Below are 21115 nucleotides of genomic sequence, written 5' to 3' on the forward strand. Positions count from 1 at the left end.
GACAATCAAATTTAGGCTTTCAAGGGATTGGGGTCTCGATTTGGATTGGTTTTCAATTGGTCCTTAGTCAACATAGTGAAGTTTGGTTTTCTTAAGGGATTTTGATTACCAAAGGGTTTTAGGGGACTTTAACCTAGGCTAATAATTGCATGATTCAACTAAGATCAATTGGTATAAGCTTATGGGAATTTACAAGTATTGATATGATCACAATAACACCTAGTAGGGATACTAGTCTAATGTTTGAGCACAATTAGACCTTAAGTGAACAAAAGAACAACCCGAATGCTTCAAGTGGATTAAGCAAGTGGACATGCCTTTAACATTGATATTTACTTAATCACTCTTAGTTCTTAGTTTAAATTACAATAGTTTTCTTAATATCTAAAATTCATACCCCCCCAATCAAACAAACCTTTGGATGATTATGAGTTTTCATCGATTCAACTAGCATTCATCGCTCTCTTGGGATGAACCTTAAACGAAAAACTTACTAATTGCAACTATCGAGTAATTGTTTCTCGTATGCTTGTCACATAGTTGAGTCCACGTTTAAGTATAAAATTTGAAGATAAATATATGTTTGTGAAACGAGCATCAAACTTCTTTGCGCCGCTACCGGGGAGCGGTTAGCTAGTTGTATCTTTATCTTAAGCTTTTAATCGTTCGATCCTTTTGTAAGGATTTATCCTTGCAAAACTTACTTTTCTTGTTTTTATATATTTTGTGTTTAGAAAACCGTTTGTGTTTGTGTTGTGATTGAAGGTTAGGTACTTTGGTGTATGAAAAGGAGATCCCAAAAGGATCAAGAGTTTGCACATCCATTTTCCAATCTGGAGAAACACGTTCACGGGGTTTACAAGCGTAGAGAAGAAAGGGTATTAAGGAATTTTTTTTGAGGTTATGCCATTTTGTTTAGAAAAGATGGAAGGTGACGGTCAACCAATTCACAATGAGGAGAATCCATTCGGTCATGGTATTCCCAACAACCCATCGTCGGTTAATCAAGAACAACTAAATGATCCAAATGACACGCCGATGTGGAACACTAGGTTGGTTGCACCTACGGTGGTGCCTCCGGCTATTACTAAACCACCCATCGGGGCGGATAATTGGAAGATCGTGGGTAATTTCTTCACAATGATCAAAGATATGTTATATCATGGGTTAATAGAGGAGAATCCTTTCGAGCACCTTCAAAAATTTTACGACATTTGTGATATCTATAAGAACAAGGATGTTACCGATGATGCTTAGCAGTTAAGGGCATCCCCCTTTACTCTTCAAGGTGATGCGAAAGATTGGTTAACAAATTTGCCTCCCGATTTGATTAGGACTTTTCAAGATTTAAGCGATGTTTTTATCAATCATTTCTTTCAACCATCAAAGGCGGAACGACTTAGGATGGAGATTAATGCATTCACTCAATGGAGTGATGAGTCTTTGTATGATGCATGGGTACGTTTCAAGAAGATGCTAAGGCCTTGACCACCACATGGTTTGACAAAGAAGGAGTACGTCAACACATTCTACCGCGGTACTACTCCTTTGACTAGACAACATCTTGATTCCTCTGCGGGAGGAGTGTTTATGTATAAATCATCAAATGCGGCCGAAACTTTGTAAGAAGACATCTCGGTTAGTACTTACGAATGGGCCCCTTCACCTCAAGATTTACCAAGAAAAAGTGTAGCTCAAGTGGAGAGTGACAACGGTCAAATCACGCTTGCAAGCTTAAACAATCAATTTCAAATGTATGGGAAAGAGTTGAAGAAGCTACAACAATCGATAGTCGCAATGCAAGTAGGTTGTGAAAGGTGCGATGACCCACATCTCACAAAGAATTGACCACAAATCAACCAATGCAACCATATTGATTTGGACGATATTCCCATGAATTCGGATGCTCATGTAAACTATGTGAGTAATCAAAACTATCAAAGGGGTGGATCATCAAACTAAGGCAACAATTCTTATCAATCTAATCAAAGCTACTACAACCCAAACCAAAAGCAAGTCTCATTCAACTCTCAAACCAATCCACCACCCAGATTTACCAATTAAACCGAAACCAATGTAGCGACCCGACCAAATCATGTTTGACGGCGCCGACTACTTAGGTCTCGTTACGTGGTCATAAGTCTTTAACGTGACATTTGACCAAAATATGTCGCATTCATTTCATAAGTAAAAGGATGTTTCAAGTTTACAAAAGTAGTTCAATGACTAGTTACATTTCAATGTTTAACGTACAAATGAAACCTATGCGACACAATTTATAAAAATAGTCAAAAGACGCTCCAACTATGCACGTGTACTCGACATCCAAGCAAGTATCAAAAATTAAGCGAAAGCATGTATCCTTAAGCATTCAAGGACCTGAGAAAACATATAGAAAACTGTCAATGAAAACGTTGGTGAAATCATAGGTGTTTTAGTAAACGTTGTATTTAAACCACAAGATTTAATATAAGATGATTATCAAAATTATTTGCATTCCAAAGTTGTTATTTGTTTCGCGGGCACCCAATTATCAAACTTAACTGTTTTGTACCCTGTTACGTAGTGTTAGAACATACACTATACTCGAAAATATATTTCATCCACTAACGGTAGCGAACCGTCCGAATGAGGCTCGTCAAGCCCATGTGATCACATAATATAAGTTCTCGTTTACACCCTGCAAGTGTAACTAATGATAATTGAATTGAGGATTTTTGTTCAAACCTGTACGTGGAATGTTCGTTTTCGTACTTGTGTTCAAAGTGTAAAAGTATGATACGTATATGTTTCTCATCTCATAGTTTAAAGTATAAAAGTTGTTTGAAAGATGGGACTATGATCTCACATTGTGTGCACGAGTAATAAGTACTTCAAAAAGTAACGTGTGCAAAGAACAATGCTAGTCTTGACCTAAACAAATAGGTCGTATCAATAACGGTAAACACGATAGGTCAAAGATGTTCAATTAGTCCTATGGCTCGTTACGACTCGATTATGTAGCATGTGAATCAAATTGTCAAGTTTCATGCAAGATACAAGTATAGAAACAAGATTGCATAATCATTTGGTTAAGTTTGACAAAAAGTCAAACTTTGGTCGGTCAAAGTCAACAAGTTCGGGTCGGGTCCCGAACTATTTTTCTGTGCTAGTTATTCATATATAAGCATATTAGAACAAGTTTCATGTGAATCGGAGGTCCCTAGCATAGCAAACATTTTTCCTCTAAATGACAAGTTGGTCAGCCCACTTTGGCGCGCCGCGCGGGGATATGACGCTCCGCGCCATTACCTGTGCAGAAATTCTGGCAGTTTTCAAGTTTAATGCACGAACCTAACTTCAAACAATCACCATTTATGACCCGCAAACAACCAAAACATGTATCTTATATCATCGGAAAGGTATTTTGACAAGGAAAACAACTAAACACATTTCATCAATCACATTTACTTTTACAACAACCAAAAATTTCATTCAAAGCTCCTCATTTAATGCATTCAAGTTCATAAATGCAATTCGATGATTCGGCAACCAATTTACATGAATGATATGCCGTTTCGAAGGTAATCAAGCATACAATACAACCTGACACTTACAAATAACATTTCATGTCATTCAAAGCATCAAAAGTCCATTTCAAGTTCATCAAACCCTAACCCAATTTCACCAAAATCACTAATCAAGTTCATGAAGTTTTCTAAAGCAACCCACACATCAAATTGAAGCTAGTGATACTAGGAACACATGTAATACTTGCACTTTATCATAACAACAACATTTAAGCAACCAAATCATCAATCAAACATACCAAACTTTCAAGTTCATGATAGTTACTAAAAATAACAAGATCGAAAATATAAATCATATATTCATGTTAGACTTGAGCCATAGACACTAATTAACAACTTCATAAGTTAAAAACATCAAGAACACAAAATCTAGTGATTTTAGAAAGTTACCCAAATTAGATGTAATCGGTATGGAATCGAAGAGGAAGTTGCAAGGATTCCAAATATGTAATTTGTTTGGATTGAAGCTTGCTAGATTTGAAATGGATGATGATTCTTTGTGATGAAGTTTGAGAGAAATTGTGAAAGTATAAAAGAAAATGGAAATGAAAATGAAAAAGAAAGGGAGGTGGGGGTTGACTAGTCAAAAGCTAGTCACATCTTTGCTCCCTTGGCGAAACTAGTCCCTCTAGTTCGGTTGCGGGTGCGTGAATTACCTAAATGAGATATTTTAAATACGCGTATTAACGAAGGATGTTATAATCAAATAACGGACTTTAAATAAATAAACGGAAAAAGGCGGGATGTTACATTACCTACTCCTTAAAAGAAATTTCATCCCGAAATTTAAGTAGGCGTAGTAGTCGTTGTTTCTTCCTCGGAATCTTGTGTTTCCGGAACCGGGAACAAGTGAGGTTATTTCTTTTGCATTTGATCTTGCCTTTCCCAAGTAAACTCGGGTCCTCTTTTGGCATTTCAACGAACCTTGACAATCGGGATTCGGCTTTGTTTCAACGTCTTTACGGAGGTGTCCACAATTTCAACCGGTTCTTCCACAAAATGAAGTTTGTCATCAATAGTAAGTTCCTCGAGAGGGATGACGATATCGGGTTCGGCAAGACACTTTTTCAAGTTAGATAGATGGAAGGTAGGATGAACGGAGCTCAATTGAGGTGGAAGATCTAAACGATAAGCAACGGTTCCAATACGCTCCAAGATTTCGAAAGGACCAATATACCGCGGATTTAGCTTCCCGCGTTTCCCAAAACGGATTACACATTTCCAAGGTGCGACTTTTAACATTACTCGGTCACCGACTTGAAATTCGAGGTCGTTGCGTCATTTGTCGGTATAGCTCTTTTGACGACTTTGGGCCGTCCTAAGCCTATCTCGGATTTGAATGATTTTCTCGGTTGTTTCATGAATGAGTTCGGGTCCGGTGATTTGTGTGTCACCTACTTCGGCCCAACAAAGAGGTGAACGACATTTTCGGCCATATAAAGCTTCGAATGGTGCGGCGTTAATACTCGTGTGATAACTATTATTGTAGGAGAATTCGGCGAGAGGCAAGTGCTTATCCCAAGCTTTTCCAAAGTCGACAACGCAAGCTCGTAGCATGTCTTCCAAGGTTTGAATCGTGCATTCACTTTGTCCGTCGGTTTGCGGATGGTATGCGGTGCTCATGTCTAAATGTGTTCCCAACGCTTCTTGTAAAGTACGCCAAAATCTAGAAACAAAACGGCCATCTCGGTAGGAGATAATCGATAAGGGTACACCGTGTCGGGCTACGATTTCTTTAATGTAAAGTTGTGCGGGTTTCTCCATGTTGTTGATTTCCTTCATGGCTAGGAAATGCGCGGATTTGGTGAGACGGTCAACAATAACCCAAATAGTATCATATCCGCCAAACGTCTTTGGTAGTTTGGTGATAAAATCCATCGTTATCCTTTCCCACTTCCATTGCGGGATTTCGGGTTGTTGAAGTTGTCCGGACGGTCTTTGATGTTCGGCTTTGACTTTGGAGCAAGTTAGGCACTTTCCAACATAAGTAGCAACGTCCTTTTTAATGTTCGGCCACCAATATTGTTCTTTAAGGTCATGGTACATCTTATTGGCACCAGGGTGAATCGAGTATCGTGACTTATGGGCTTCGTCTAAAATAAGTCTTCGCAAGTCCCCATAACTAGGCACCCAAATTCTTCCGGCGAAATATCGGAGTCCAGTTTCTTTAACATTGAATCGAGATGTGAGGACGTTCAAGTGTTCGAGAGAGATGTTTTCATCCTTGAGAGCCTCGTCTTGGGCTACACGAATTTGACTATTTAGATTGGTGTGAATGGTGATGTTTAAAGCTCGAACACGAAGAGGCACAACTCTTTCTTTTCAACTCAAGGCATCGGATACTACGTTTGCCTTCCCGGGATGGTAACGAAGCTCACAATCATAATCGTTTAAAGTTTCAATCCACCGTCGTTGTCTCATGTTTAGTTGATTTTGATCAAAGATGTGTTGGAGGATTTTGTGATCGGTGAAGATAGTATTGTTGGTTCCATAAAGATAGTGTCTCCACATTTTAAGTACGAAGACAATAGCTCCGAGTTCGAGATCATGTGACGTGTAGTTTCGTTCATGAATTTTGAGTTGTCGAGAGGCATAAGCAATGACTTTCTTTCGTTGCATCAATACACACCCAAAACCATGTTTCGAGGCATCGCAGTATACAACAAAATCGTCATTGCCTTCGAGAAGTGACAAGATAGGAGCGGTGGTTAGCTTTGTTTTTAAGATTTGAAATGCGGATTCTTGTTCGGTCGCCCAAATGAATTTCTTTCCCTTGTGAGTTAACGCAGTTAGAGGACGAGCAACCAAAGAGAAATCCTTGATGAATCTACGATAGTATCCGGTGAGACCCAAAAATTGACGAATGTGAGTAGGAGTAGTAGGAGTCTCCCATTTACTAATGGCTTCGATTTTCATTGGATCGACTTTAATACCTTGATCGCTTACGACATGACCAAGAAATTGAACTTCCTTCAACCAAAATTCACACTTAGAGAATTTGGCATAGAGTCGTTCTTGTCTTAAAAGTTCAAGCACAAGTCGGAGATGTTCCTCGTGTTCTTCTTCTCTTTTAGAATAGACCAAGATGTCATCGATGAACACAATAACGAATTTATCGAGATACGGTTTACACACGCGATTCATAAGATCCATGAACACCGCCGGTGCGTTAGTGAGACCAAATGGCATGACAAGGAATTCATAACTACCATAACGAGTTCGAAAAACGGTTTTGGAGACATCTTCCCCCTTAACCCTTAATTGATGATAACCCAAGCGGAGATCGATTTTCGAATATAAACAAGACCCTTGTAGTTGATCAAAAAGGTCATCGATGCGAGGAAGAGGATATCGGTTCTTAACCGTCAATTTGTTTAGTTCACGATAATCAATGCACATTCGTAGGGATCCGTCTTTCTTTTTAACAAACAAAATCGGAGCGCCCCATGGTGAATGGCTAGGTTGGATAAAATCACGGTCAAGTAGTTCTTGGATTTGACTTTGCAATTCTTGCATTTCGGATGGAGCAAGTCTATATGGTGCACGTGCTACAGGTGCGGCTCCCGAAATAAGATCGATTTGGAATTCAACCGGTCGAGGAGGTGGAAGACCCGGCAATTCGTCGGGAAATACATCGGAATAGTCACTAACAATTGGCACATCATCGATGTGCTAATCATCGGACTCGACTTTCTTAACGTGAGCAAGGATCGCAAAACAACCCTTACAGAGTAGTTTTCTAACTTTAATGCACGAAACGAGGTTGAGTCCGGTGCAACTCTTATCGCCATAAACAATCAAGGGTTCACCATTCTCGATAGGAATTCGGATTGCGTTAAGATCACAAAGGATGTGAGATTTCGTTTTGGCTAGCCAATTCATACCGATTATTACATCGAAGCTTCTTAGTTCCATGGGTATCAAGTCAATTTCAAACTCATTACCCAAAATGTTTAACGTACACCCCCGGTAATATGTGTCGGCACTCAATAGTTTCCCGTTGGCCACTTCAATGGTATAAGTGGTTTCTAGTGGAAGTGGTGGAGTGCTAAAAGAATGAGTCAAAGTCTTGGATACAAAACTCTTATCGGCACCCGAATCGAATAAACAAGTAACATAAGTGTTGTTGAGGAGAAACGTACCCGTGACTAATTCATTGTCATCTCGGGCTTCCTCAGTGTTGATGTTGAAAGCTCGACCGCGTGTGTTGAGGTTGGCTTTCTTCTTCGGACATGCATTTCTAAAATGACCCGTTTGGCCACATTCATAACAAGTACCCGGTTTTAGTGCATTGGGTACCTTTTGAGCAACGGGGGCGGCACTTCTACAATCGTTGGCCACATGACCACCCCTTTGGTACCGGTGACAAAATAGATTGCTACATTCACCATAGTGGTATTTGTGGCATTTTTTGCAAAAGGGTTTATTTCCACCATAACTTTTCTTGGCGTCGGAGGTGAAAGGATTTTTGATGAACTTGTTGTTGTAGTTGTTGCTTGATTGGGGGGCTTCCCATTTTCTTTTGTTGCCGCCTGATTTATCCTCAACCTTAGGTGCCGGAACTACGATTTCGTCAACCGTTTCTATCAATTGGCGGGCCATGTTTTAGGCTTATTGTAGGTTAGCGGGTTTGGATGACATCACTCCTTGTTTGATGCTCTTTGGAAGACCATCCATATAGAGTTCAACCCTTTGAGATTCGGGGTTCACGAGGTTGGGACACATCAAGGATAGTTCGACGAATCGTTGATTGTAGGCCTTGAGATCGTTTCTGACCGCCTTTAAAGTTCTTAGCTCTTGTTCGAGCTTTCGGGTTTCTTCACGAGGGAAAAATTCGACGATCATCCTTTCCCTTAAATCCGCCCAAGAGAGGGCGTGAGCTTCATCGGTACCCACCGATTATACATACGTGTTCCACCACGTAAGGGCAATACCGGCAAAGGTGTGGGTAGAATACTTGACCTTGTCTTGGTCCCGACAACCGCTTATGCTAAAAACGGCCTCCGTTTGTTCGAACCATCGAGTGAGAGTAACCGGTCCCCCGGTCCCATCAAAAGTATGAGGTTTGCACCCCATGAAAGCTTTATAGGAGCACCCTTCGCTTGAGTTACCGGCCCCTTGATTGTTGTTGTTGTGGTTGTTGTTATTGTTGTTGTTGGAGGAGTGATCGGCCATGGCCGCATCCACAGCGGTGGCTATCATTCGTTGTAGAGCTTGTTCGGAAGTCTCATGGCGTGGCACACGACGAGGAGGCATTGTTCCTTCAAAACACAAGAATACCGCTGATTAGTATTTTCAATAATACTAATCATGATATGGAATAAGGATAGAGAAAAATTTTCCTTGACTCGCCTTAAATTCTTTATGCCATAATGTCGGAACGTTCATATGAGTCACCGTAATATAATCCCGAAAAGTATATTACCCTAATTCATATGTGCATTCGACATTATTTCACTAAGTCAAAGTGGCGTGTCAATTAAATTAAACAACGTGAGATTAAGATGAAATAAGAGTAGATATGAGTAGAAACGTTCGAGTATAAAGGCACAAGTAGTCAAGTAATTCCTACTTCAAGTCTATATGCCAGTTGTAGTCTAGACTCACTAATGTACCCTATGACTCGGGGTTGACACCAATGAACTCTAAATCCCTACAACCAATGCTCTGATACCATCTATAGCGACCCGACCAAATCATGTTTGACGGCGCCGACTACTTAGGTCCTGTTACGTGGTCATAAGTCTTTAACATGACGTTTGACCAAAATATGTCGCATTCATTTCATAAGTAAAAGGATGTTTCAAGTTTACAAAAGTAGTTCAATGACTAGTTACATTTCAATGTTTAACGTACAAATGAAACCTATGCGACACAATTTATAAAAATAGTCAAAAGACGCTCCAACTATGCACGTATACTTGACATCCAAGCAAGTATCAAAAAGTAAGCGGAAGCATGTATCCTTAAGCATTCAAGGACCTGAGAAAACATATAGAAAACTGTCAATGAAAATGTTGGTGAAATCATAGGTGTTTTAGTAAACGTTGTATTTGAACCACAAGATTTAATATAAGATGATTATCAAAATCATTTGCATTCCAAAGTTGTTATTTGTTTCGCGGGCACCCAATTATCAAAATTAACTGTTTTGTACCCTGTTACGTAGTGTAAGAACATACACTATACTCGAAAATATATTTCATCCGCTAACGGTAGCGAACCGTCCGAATGAGGCTCGTCAAGCCCATGTGATCACATAATATAAGTTCTCGTTTACACCCTGCAAGTGTAACTAATGATAATTGAATTGTGGATTTTTGTTCAAACTCGTACGTGGAATGTTCGTTTTCGTACTCGTGTTCAAAGTGTAAAAGTATAATACGTATATGTTTCTCATCCCATAGTTTAAAGCATAAAAGTTGTTTGAAAGATGGGACTATGATCTCACCTTTTGTGCACGAGTAATAAGTACTTCAAAAAGTAACGTGTGCAAAGAACAATGCTAGTCTTGACCTAAACAAATAGGTCGTATCAATAACGGTAAACACGATAGGTCAAAGATGTTCAATTAGTCCTATGGCTCGTTACGACTCGATTGTGTAACATGTGAATCAAATTGTCAAGTTTCATGCAAGATACAAGTATAGAAACAAGTTAGAAAGATTGCATAATCATTTGGTTAAGTTTGACAAAAAGTCAAACTTTGGTCGGTCAAAGTCAACGAAAAAGTCAACACGTTCGGGTCGGGTCCCGAACTATTTTTCGGTGCTAGTTATTCATATATAAGCATATTAGAACAAGTTTCATGTAAATCGAAGGTCCCTAGTATAGCAAACATTTTTCCTCTAAATGACAAGTTGGTCAGCCCACTTTGGCGCGCCGCGCGGGGATATGGCGCGCCGCGCCATTACCTGTGCAGAAATTCCGGCAGTTTTCAAGTTTAATGCACGAACCTAACTTCAAACAATCACTATTTATGACCCGCAAACAACCAAAACATGTATCTTATATCATCGGAAAGGTATTTTGACAAGGAAAACAACTAAACACATTTCATCAATCACATTTACTTTTACAACAACCAAAAATTTCATTCAAAGCTCCTCATTTAATGCATTCAAGTTCATAAATGCAATTCGATGATTCGGCAACCAATTTACATGAATGATATGCCGTTTCGAAGGTAATCAAACATACAATACAACCTAACACTTACAAATAACATTTCATGTCATTCAAAGCATTAAAAGTCCATTTCAAGTTCATCAAACCTTAACCCAATTTCACCAAAATCACTAATTAAGTTCATGAAGTTTTCTAAAGCAACCCACACATCAAATTGAAGATAGTGATACTAGGAACACATTTAATACTTGCACTTTATCATAACAACAACATTTAAGCAACCAAATCATCAATCAAACACACCAAACTTTCAAGTTCATGCTAGTTACTAAAAATAACAAGATCGAACATATAAATCATATATTCATGTTAGACTTGAGCCATAGACACTAATTAACAACTTTATAAGTTAAAAACATCAAGAACACAAAATCTAGTGATTTTAGAAAGTTACCCAAATTAGATGTAATCGGTATGGAATCGAAGAGGAAGTTGCAAGGATTCCAAATATGTAATTTGTTTGGATTGAAGCTTGCTAGATTTGAAATGGATGATGATTCTTTGTGATGAAGTTTGAGAGAAATTGTGAAAGTAGTAAAAGAAAATGGAAATGAAAATGAAAAAGAAAGGGAGGTGGGGGTTGACTAGTCAAAAGCTAGTCACATCTTTGCTCCTTTGGCGAAACTAGTCCCTCTAGTTCGGTTGCGGGTGTGTGAATTACCTAAACGAGATATTTTAAATACGCGTATTTACGAAGGATGTTATAATCATATACCGAACTTTAAATAAATAAACAGAAAAGTAAACGAAAAAAGGCGGGATGTTACATCCAAGGTTACAACCCAAACTATTACCAAAACCGAAACAATAATTACCAATCACAAAACCAACAACCATAGAAAAATCAACCTTATTCCAACCAAGGAAATCAAAGCAATCAAAACCAAGGTTATAGTCAACCACAAAATAACCAAAGTTACAATCAACAACCTCAACAATACATTCAACAATTCCAACCTTCAAAGAGTCCCGAAGAAATCATGCAAAATTACATAAAGAAAACGAAAACAACCGAAGCATTCTTGTTGAAGGACAACGAGTTCTTAAAGCAACAATTGAAACATCAACAAGCTTCATTTCAAAACCTAGAAAGCACCGTTGAAGACTTTCAAACCAAGTTTCCGAAAGACTGCAAGGCACTTTGCCTTCAAACACTCAAGTCAACCCAAACAACAACTACAACAATACCCGAAACAACCAAAACCAACACAATAACAACACAAGGGTCATTCCAATTGAAAGCACCAATCAAAACCCTAACTACCCAAGCCGAAATGAGAATGTCAATGCCATAACCACTCGACGCGATCTAACCTTGAATGAAGGAATTGAAGATCCCCATCCAAACCCTTTATGTAACGACCCGACTTTTTCGACTTGTTTTTGTGCCTTGATTTTTGCGAAACTGCGTATTTGTGCGTACTGTACTACTTTATACTCTGGAATATTTATACACATGGCTTACTTTTATTTATGTGTTAAAATGTGCCTTTAAGTATGTAGGATACTTAACTTGATCACCGGAAGCCTTTATGACCGTTAGTGTCACTTGACGTTACGAACAAACTGCGTACTGCGTACGCGTTTAACTTTTGTCGTAATCGGAATATTATGACTACGAAATCTTAATTATTATTTCATAATAATAATTACTTGGGTTTTTGGATGTTTAATTACGCGTAGTAATTTACTTATGCTTACTAGTTAGTCTTGTTGGACTTTCTACCTTGTTGGGCCTTAGCCCACCCTACACTAGTTAGTGGACTATTTAATTAGCCCAATTATTAATAGCTAGTAACCCATTAATACGTAAGACAAATGCCCATTTATTAGAGGGAACATGCTAGCATTTGTGTCAAGTATTATCCTTAATGCTGCAAGGGATCCTAACATAAGCACCAACTTTAGACAACCATTAACCAAAAAGCAAAAGTTGGTCTCCCTTTTCCCCCCATGAAAATCATGGCCACATGCCCCCTCCCCTCACCTCATTCACCTATAATTACAAGCCTTATTTAATCCATTGTACACTTGTTCTCATTTATATTTCACACACACTTACTCTCTTATTTCCTCTCTAGTCTTTCTCACTCTAAAACTTGTAAATTTTGAATTTCTTCTTCTTCTTCTCTTATCATTTTCGTGTTCATCATCATCAATAAAGGATCAAGCTTTTTAGCTTTGATCTTGATTACATCTTGTAGATTCAAACTTGGATTTGAATCCTTCAAGAACATGGAAGATTCAAGCTTTCTAGCTTTGAATCTTCACCTACTTTGTAGATCTATATCTTTCAACTTTAATCTTGTTATTTTGTTATAAAGATTCAAACTTGTGTTTGTAATCTTCATGTAACTTAAAGATCCAAGCTTTATGCATCAAGATCTTCAAGAACAACCAAGATGCAAGCTTTCTAGCTTGAATCTTCATATCTTTTGTTGGATCTAAGTTTTCTAACTTATGATCTCATTATTTTGTTATAAAGATCAAAACTTGTGTTTATGGTCTTCATGTAACTTAAAGATATAAGCTTTATGCTTCAAAGTCTTCAAGAACACTAAAGGTTCAAGCTTTCTAGCTTTGTGACCTTATAACTTGTGTGAAAATGATCCAAGCTCTCTAGCTTAGGGTTCCATCACTTCATTTGACTTAGATTATGTTCATACTTACTTGATTGAAGTAAATTTTGTAGCTTTAGTTGTAAATGTAACTTGTAATTGTGTTAAGACTAAGGATATGATGTAACCTTGGTTCATCATCCATCTAAGACTCTTAAATGAGTTGTGTTCTTACTTGGTCTTAACATATTGTGTGTTGATGGTAGAATATTGGTCAAGGTGATTCTAACCCATCAACGAGTTGTACACGTGAAGCTACAAGCATCAAGGATAAGAACCGTGATGAGCATCAAGCACTAAGAACCCCACCGGAGAACCTTTCTTACTGTTTTCGGTATCTGATCACACCACCTGTACAACTGTAAAGTTGATTTTCAGTTAGATCGGTTCGAGTAGATGATTTTCCGTTTAGACCTCATCTTAATCCGAGTTACGGTTTAGGATTTATGGCCTTCCGAAAGTCATTACACCCTATTAACGTTGTGCTGAAATTTCTGACCTACTCGCACTTAAACCGTCACCATGGTCAAATGAAGACGAGTTAGATTCTGAAAATTGGTCAGCGGTTACAGGACTCATATACGGAGCCATAGCCACTGACTACGCATGCTTTTGATTTGTATAGAGGTTGTAACATCTGTCCGAAGTCAGCCTTTTGTTTCGATCTCTATACTTGTTGAACTTACTTAGCTTTTACAATGATGAATGATGATGATGATGACACTTAAACTTATTTTATGCACTATTAGAACTTATGAGGATAACATACTGACCTAGTAACCTTTGACTTTGGTTGACGACCTTTTGGACCGACTTACTACTTGCATACTTTCATTATCGACTTTACCGCTCTTATCACTGTGAGTTATAGCATCCCTTTTTACTTTAACTATTTTGGGATTGAGAATACATGCACTTTTTACGTTTTACATACTAGGCACGAGTACTTAAACTTTATATATGTGTGGGTTATACAACGGCATAAACTTTCCCCTTAACTCGGTAACGTTTAGTCATTGGTTTTTAAACTGGTGAACGCGAATCTTAGATATGGATTCATAGGGTTTGACATCCCCACTCAGGCTAGTCGCGCTAGAATTTAACGGGTGTTTAATACTTCGTAAACATACGCACTCGCCAAGTGTACTTTTAGGGGGTTATAAACGTTAAGTTAGTTACCAATTGTCCACGGTTAAACATATACTTTTCATACTGTTTTGGAACACTGAAATCTTGTGGCCTACCTTACATTACTGTTACAACTTAAACTATAGCTCACCAACATTATTGTTGATGTTTTAAGCATGTTTTATCAGGTGTTTAGAGGTTTGTTGCTTCCGCTGTTTAGACTTGCTGTCGTGGTGTTTAAACTTGCTGTTAAGGACCTGCTGTGCTAGAATTCCGCTGCATAACTTAGAGATGTCTCAATCATGGAACATTTCTTTTGCATTCGTAATTTATGTTATTTTCAAATAAAGACTTTGTAACGACCTTTGTGTCACATTATCTTTTGTAAATGCTATCTTTTATGAATGCAAAACGGGTTTTCAAACAGCATATAGTGTTTGACCTTGTAATGATCCTGTTGTTGATGATCCGTACACGATGGTTTTGTACGGGGCATCACATTTGGTATCAGAGCATTGGTTGTAGGGAATTAGGTTACATTAGTGAGTCTAGACCGGACCCAGTAGGATTCACTAATAGGACTAATATACAACTTGCTAGTTTTCTTGTTTCCGCGAAACTTACTGCATGCTGCTGCTTACTTTTACTGCTATATGACGTACACTGCTACTTAATTTTTACTACTGCATGACATTATCTGCTTTCGATTGCATGATACTTCTGTACAATTTGCTATTATTGCCATGCTATTTACTGCTATAGATGATCTAGACTGTCGTAGTTAATTTGCCTAATACGTGATTGCTTTATGACTTACTGACATGGAAAAAGTTATTTTTCCTTGTTCAGATGTCGGATATCCCGCCCGTTATGATTTTGGAGAGCGACTCAGACTCACCCTCCACCTCGCCTGCCATTGTTGCCAATTCACAGATCCCGTCGTCGACACACTCCAGTGACTCTGGCGCTTCGTCCTCTAGAGCCAGTGGCCATGCGCCCGACCCAGTGATCACCTTAGATGGACACGAGGATCCACCGGAGATTCCAGCTCCACTCATCCCAGGACCCTCGGAGCCACAACACCATTCCAGTGGTGTTGTGATTCCCGGGGAATACAGGGACGTTCCATTCCGTAATGAGCATAACCATTGGGCTAGACGCCTTCCTGATGGGCGTGTCGTGCCGATTCCACCTTTCAGATATCGGATTATGACTATCGGCTGAGCAGAGCCACCTCCAGTTGTTTTCGACGACTCATCATTCGACGACTCATCCTCTGATGACTCCAGTGACGAGGATTCTGACGAGGACCCTGAGGAGGCGCCCGTGCAGCCACCGTCTACCCCGCCGAAGAAGCTGTATCGTTTCGATGGTACCGTTATTCCAGGTGTTAATGGAGGTAGGTCGTTCACTAACGCACATGGACTGAGGACTAGGGTCACCGCCCGCAAGCGGGTTGTGCCGTATCCTGCCGATCCATTCGTGCGTAAGGCTTATCGTTACGCACCATCTACTTCTGGCGCTGGAACGTATGCACCACCTACACCACCTGTACAATCTGCACCGCCTGCCCCACCAGTATCTCCCTCCGTCGAGGAACTGACGAAGGAAGTGGAGATCCTCCGTGCTCGGGTAACTGAGCTCAAGGACCAGATGTCCCACGTAATGGACATCCTTTACCCACCGTCACCATAGGGCATTGTAGTAGATTTCATTATGTAATCTCGTTTGTAGTTTCATGCTTTACTCATGTATTGTACGAACCTATGCGGATGTATGCAACTTATTATTAATGAATGGAAACTTAGTGTTGTTTACTTTTTGTACGGTGTTCTAATTACGTTACTGTATGATGATTCTGTGGTATCTGTATCTAGTTGCATTACTTAGTTAACATGTGTTGCGTTGATTGGTTGCCATATACTATATTATTATTTATTAAATGCTGGATTTTGACTTAAGTCAAAATTTTTGTTTAGAAGAGCAATGGCAAACAGAATAGCAGCGCCCACCGCAGCACAAATTGAGGAAATGATTGCTGAAAGAGTAGCCGCAGGTATTGCGGAAATCAACCCACAAGCTCCACCAGTTAACCAGCCCATCCGTAACGAGTGTACATATAAGGAGTTTCAAAGCTGCAAGCCCCACAACTTTAGTGGTACTGAGGGGCCAGTTGGATTGACTAGGTGATTTGAGAAACTAGAAGCTGTGTTCCGTGTAAGCAACTGCTCAGAGACGAACAAAACCAAGTATGCCTCCTGTACGCTGTCAGACGGCGCCCTAACCTGGTGGAAAACACTTGCTCAAGCCAAAGGTATTGACGAGGCTTATGCTACTCCTTGGGAAGAATTTAAGGGAGCCATGATCGAAGAGTACTGCCCCAGAACAGAGATACAGAAAATGGAGGCTAAGTTCTGGGAGTTGAAGGTTGTGGAAAACGATCTTGATGGTTACAACCGTAGGGTTACAACCGTAGGTATCTGGAATTAGCACTGATGTGTCCCACGATGGTTACCCCGGAGTTTAAGAGAATGGAACGATACTTGTGGGGACTTCCCAAGTCCATTCAGGGAAATGTCACCTCTTCTAAGACACCCAACGTCCCGAAAGCTATGCGCATGGTGCACACCCTGATGAACCAGATCACCCGCAAGGAACCTGAGAAAGCGAAATTAGAATCGGGGACTAGTCATGAGAAGCGTAAGTGGGATGGAAACAAGGGAAAGGTCTTTGATCAAAACCCAGCTAAGAGGCATGAGGGTTTCAAGGGAAACAATGACTAGAGGAACCCCAACCCGACCCCTATCTCGAACCCCAACTACAAGGGTAGTATACCGCAGTGCAAGAAGTGCTACAATCACCATACCGGGTACTGTAATGTGGTCTGTGAAAAGTGCAAAAGGACCAGGCATATTGGTAAGGACTGCAAGATTCCCACCCCAACGGTGAAGACAAACCCTACTGGACCAAGGCAGTGCTATGAGTGCGGACAACAGGGCCACTTCAGGAATGAATGTCCCAACAAGAGAAAGGACAACATGCCAGCGTGTGGAAGAGCTTTCAATGTTAATGCAAGGGATGCCCGTGAGAACCCCGACTTGGTTACATGTATATTCACTATCAACAATTTATTAGCTTCTGTCCTATTTGATACTGGTGCCGATAGGAGCTATGTTTGTAGACACTTTTGTTATAAGATAGATTGGTCGTTAGTTCTTTTAAAGGAGAGTATGCTTGTTGAGGTAGCCAATGGAAAACTTGAGAAAGTTGACCAAATTGGCCGAGGAGCTATTATCAACATAGCTGGCATGGATTTCGAGATTGACTTGATACCCATCAAATTGGGAAGCTTTGATGTGATTATCGGTATAGACTGGTTGACCAAAGTAAGGGACGACATTATCTGTGGAGATAAAGCTTTTCGTATACCCCACGGAGATGGTGAGCCACTGATTATTTACGGAGAGAGATGTAGTTCGAAGCTGAACCTCGTTAGTTGCATGAAAGCACAAAAGATCATGAAGAAAGGACGTCTTGCTGTTTTAGCACATGTGAAAAAGTTAGAAGCCGAGGTGAAGAGTGTGAATGATGTACGAATTGTGAACGAATTTCCCGATGTCTTTCCGGAAGAATTGCCTGGATTACCGCCACCGAGAGCAGTGGAGTTCCAGATCGATCTAGTGCCGGGAGCTGCACCCGTAGCTCGCGCACCTTATCGACTAGCACCTTCCGAACTGCAAGAGTTGTAGAGTCAACTGCAGGAATTGCTAGACCGTAGATTTATCCAACCGAGTTCATCGCCTTGGGGCGCACCTGTTTTATTCGTGAAGAAGAAGGACGGATCTTTCCACATGTGTATCAATTATCGTGAGCTGAACAAGTTGACGATTAAGAATCGGTATCCCCTTCCCAGAATTGACAATCTTTTCGATCAGCTGCAAGGATCCATCGTTTATTCCAAGATCAATTTGCGATCCGGTTATCACCAATTGAGGGTGAAGGAGAGTGATGTGATGAAAACTGCGTTTAGAACCTGTTATGGTCATTATGAGTTTCTCGTGATGCCATTCGGTTTAACCAACGCACCTGCCATATTTATGGATCTCATGAATCGTGTATGCAAGCCATACCTGGATAAGTTTGTTAATGTCTTCATAGATGATATCCTCATGTATTCCCGAAGTGAAGAAGAACATGAACAACATCTTCGACTAGTGTTGGAACTCTTGAGATAAGAGAAACTTTATGCCAAATTCTCCAAGTGTGAATTTTGGTTGAAGGAAGTCCAATTTCTGGGTCATATTGTGAGTGATCAAGGTATCAAAGTTGATCCCGTAAAGATCGAAGATATCAGCAAGTGGGAAACCCCCACTACTCCGACTCACATCCGCCAATTTCTAGGTCTTGCCGGTTACTACCGAAGATTTATCGAAGGTTTCTCTCTAATTGCGCGTCCTTTGACCTCGCTGACTCACAAAGGGAAGAAGTTCGTTTGGGAAAAAGAACACGAATCAGCATTTCAAAACTTGAAGCAGAAATTGACCACCACACCTATCTTATCTCTTCCTGAAGGTAGTGATGATTTCATCGTATATTGTGATGCCTCGAAAAATAGTTTTGGTTGCATATTGATGCAAAGATCGAAGGTTATTGCCTATGCTTCTCGTCAACCAAAGATTCACGAGCGAAACTACACTACTCACGACCTCGAGCTTGGAGCCGTTGTGTTTGTGCTCAAATTCTGGAGACACTATCTTTATGGAACTAAGAGTACCATCTTCACCGACCACAAAAGCCTCCGGCACATATTCAATTAGAAACAACTGAACATGAGGCAGCGACGATGGATCGAGATGCTGAACGACTATGATTGTGAACTTCGTTACCATCCTGGAAAGGCAAATGTTGTAGCCGATGCCCTGAGCCAAAAGGAGAGGACGGTACCTCTTCGTGTCCGCGCCTTGAACATCACCATTCATTCAAATCTCAATAGCCAGATCCGAGTAGCCCAAGATGAGGCTCTCAAAGAGGAGAATATTTCTCAAGAACACTTGAACATTCTCGTTTCACGATTCGAGGTTAAGGAGACTGGACTCCGATGCTTTGCCGGAAGGATTTGGGTACCTAGTTATGTAGATCCATGGAGCCTTATACTAGATGAAGCCCACAAGTCGAGATATTCGATTCATCCAGGAGCTGGTAAAATGTAACACGATCTCAAGGAACAGTATTGGTGGCCTAATCTTAAGAAGGATGTTGCAACTTATGTTAGTAAGTGTTTGACTTGCTCGAAAGTTAAGGCCGAACATCAAAGGCCATCTGGATTACTTCAACAACCAAAAATCCCGTAATGGAAGTGAGAAAGGATAACAATGGACTTCATTACGAAGCTACCAAAGACGGTGGGCGGATACAATACCATCTGGGTTATTATTGATCGTCTTACTAAATCTGCACACTTCTTATCCATGAAGGAAACGGATACGATGGAGAGACTCGCTCAATTATACATCAAAGAGGTTGTATCCCGTCATGGTGTGCCCTTATAGATTATCTCAGATCGCGATACCCGTTTTGCTTCTAGATTTTGGCGTTCTTTGCAAGAAGCCTTGGGAACACATCTCGACATGAGTACCGCATATCACCCGTAAACCGACGGTCAGAGCGAACGAATGATTCAAAATTTGGAGGACATGTTGCGTGCTTGCGTTATTGATTTCAGGAAAGCTTAGGAAAAGCATTTGCCACTAGCCGAATTTTCTTACAACAACAGCTATCATTCGAGTATTAATGCCTCACCTTTTGAAGCGTTGTATGGCCGCAAATGGCGTTCTCCTATTTGTTGGGCCGAAGTAGGCGAAAAGCAAATCACCGGTCCCGAGGTAGTCCATGAAACAACCGAGAAGATTGTCCAAATTCAAGCGAGACTTAAGGTGGCCCGTGATCGCCAAAAGTGTTATGCCGACCTTAAACGTAAAGACTTCGAATTCAACTTGGGTGACCGTGTAATGTTGAAGGTCGCACCTTGGAAAGGTGTGATCCGTTTTGGAAAGTGCGGAAAGTTAAACCCACGATATATTGGTCCTTTTGAAATCTTGGAGCGTGTTGGACCCGTTGCTTACCGTTTGGATCTTCCGACTCAGTTGATCGCAGTTCACCCTACTTTTCACGTGTCGAATCTGAAGAAATGTCTTGCCGAACCAGAACTTGTCATCCCTCTCGATGAACTTACGATTGATGACAAACTCCACTTTGTTGAAGAACCTGTCGAAATCATGGACCGTGAGGTTAAGACTTTGAAGCACAATAAGATTCGAATTGTTCGAGTCCAATGGAATGCCAAACGTGGACCCGAATTTACCTGGGAACGAGAGGATCAAATGATGCAGAAGTATCCTCACCTTTTCCCGACTCCAACACCTACCTCAACTTAAAATTTCGGGACGAAATTTCCATTAACAGGTGGGTAATGTAACGACCCGACTTTTTCGACTTGTTTTTGTGCCTTGATTTTTGCAAAACTACGTATTTGTGCTTACTGTGCTACTTTATACTCTGGAATCTTTATACACATGGCTTATCAATCATTTCTTTCAACCATCAAAGGCGGAA

General features: G+C 40.3%; 1 non-coding gene across 1 annotated transcript; it reads right to left on the reverse strand.

The window, feature by feature from the left end:
• Positions 1–1395: 1395 nt before the first annotated feature.
• LOC139860854 (small nucleolar RNA R71) lies at positions 1396–1502 on the reverse strand. The gene has a single exon (XR_011763473.1). It is a non-coding gene; the product is annotated as a small nucleolar RNA R71 (small nucleolar RNA).
• Between the last annotated feature and the right edge of the window lie 19613 nt (positions 1503–21115).

Source organism: Rutidosis leptorrhynchoides, chromosome 7, assembly GCF_046630445.1.
Source record: "Rutidosis leptorrhynchoides isolate AG116_Rl617_1_P2 chromosome 7, CSIRO_AGI_Rlap_v1, whole genome shotgun sequence".
Classification (NCBI taxonomy): Eukaryota; Viridiplantae; Streptophyta; class Magnoliopsida; order Asterales; family Asteraceae; genus Rutidosis; species Rutidosis leptorrhynchoides.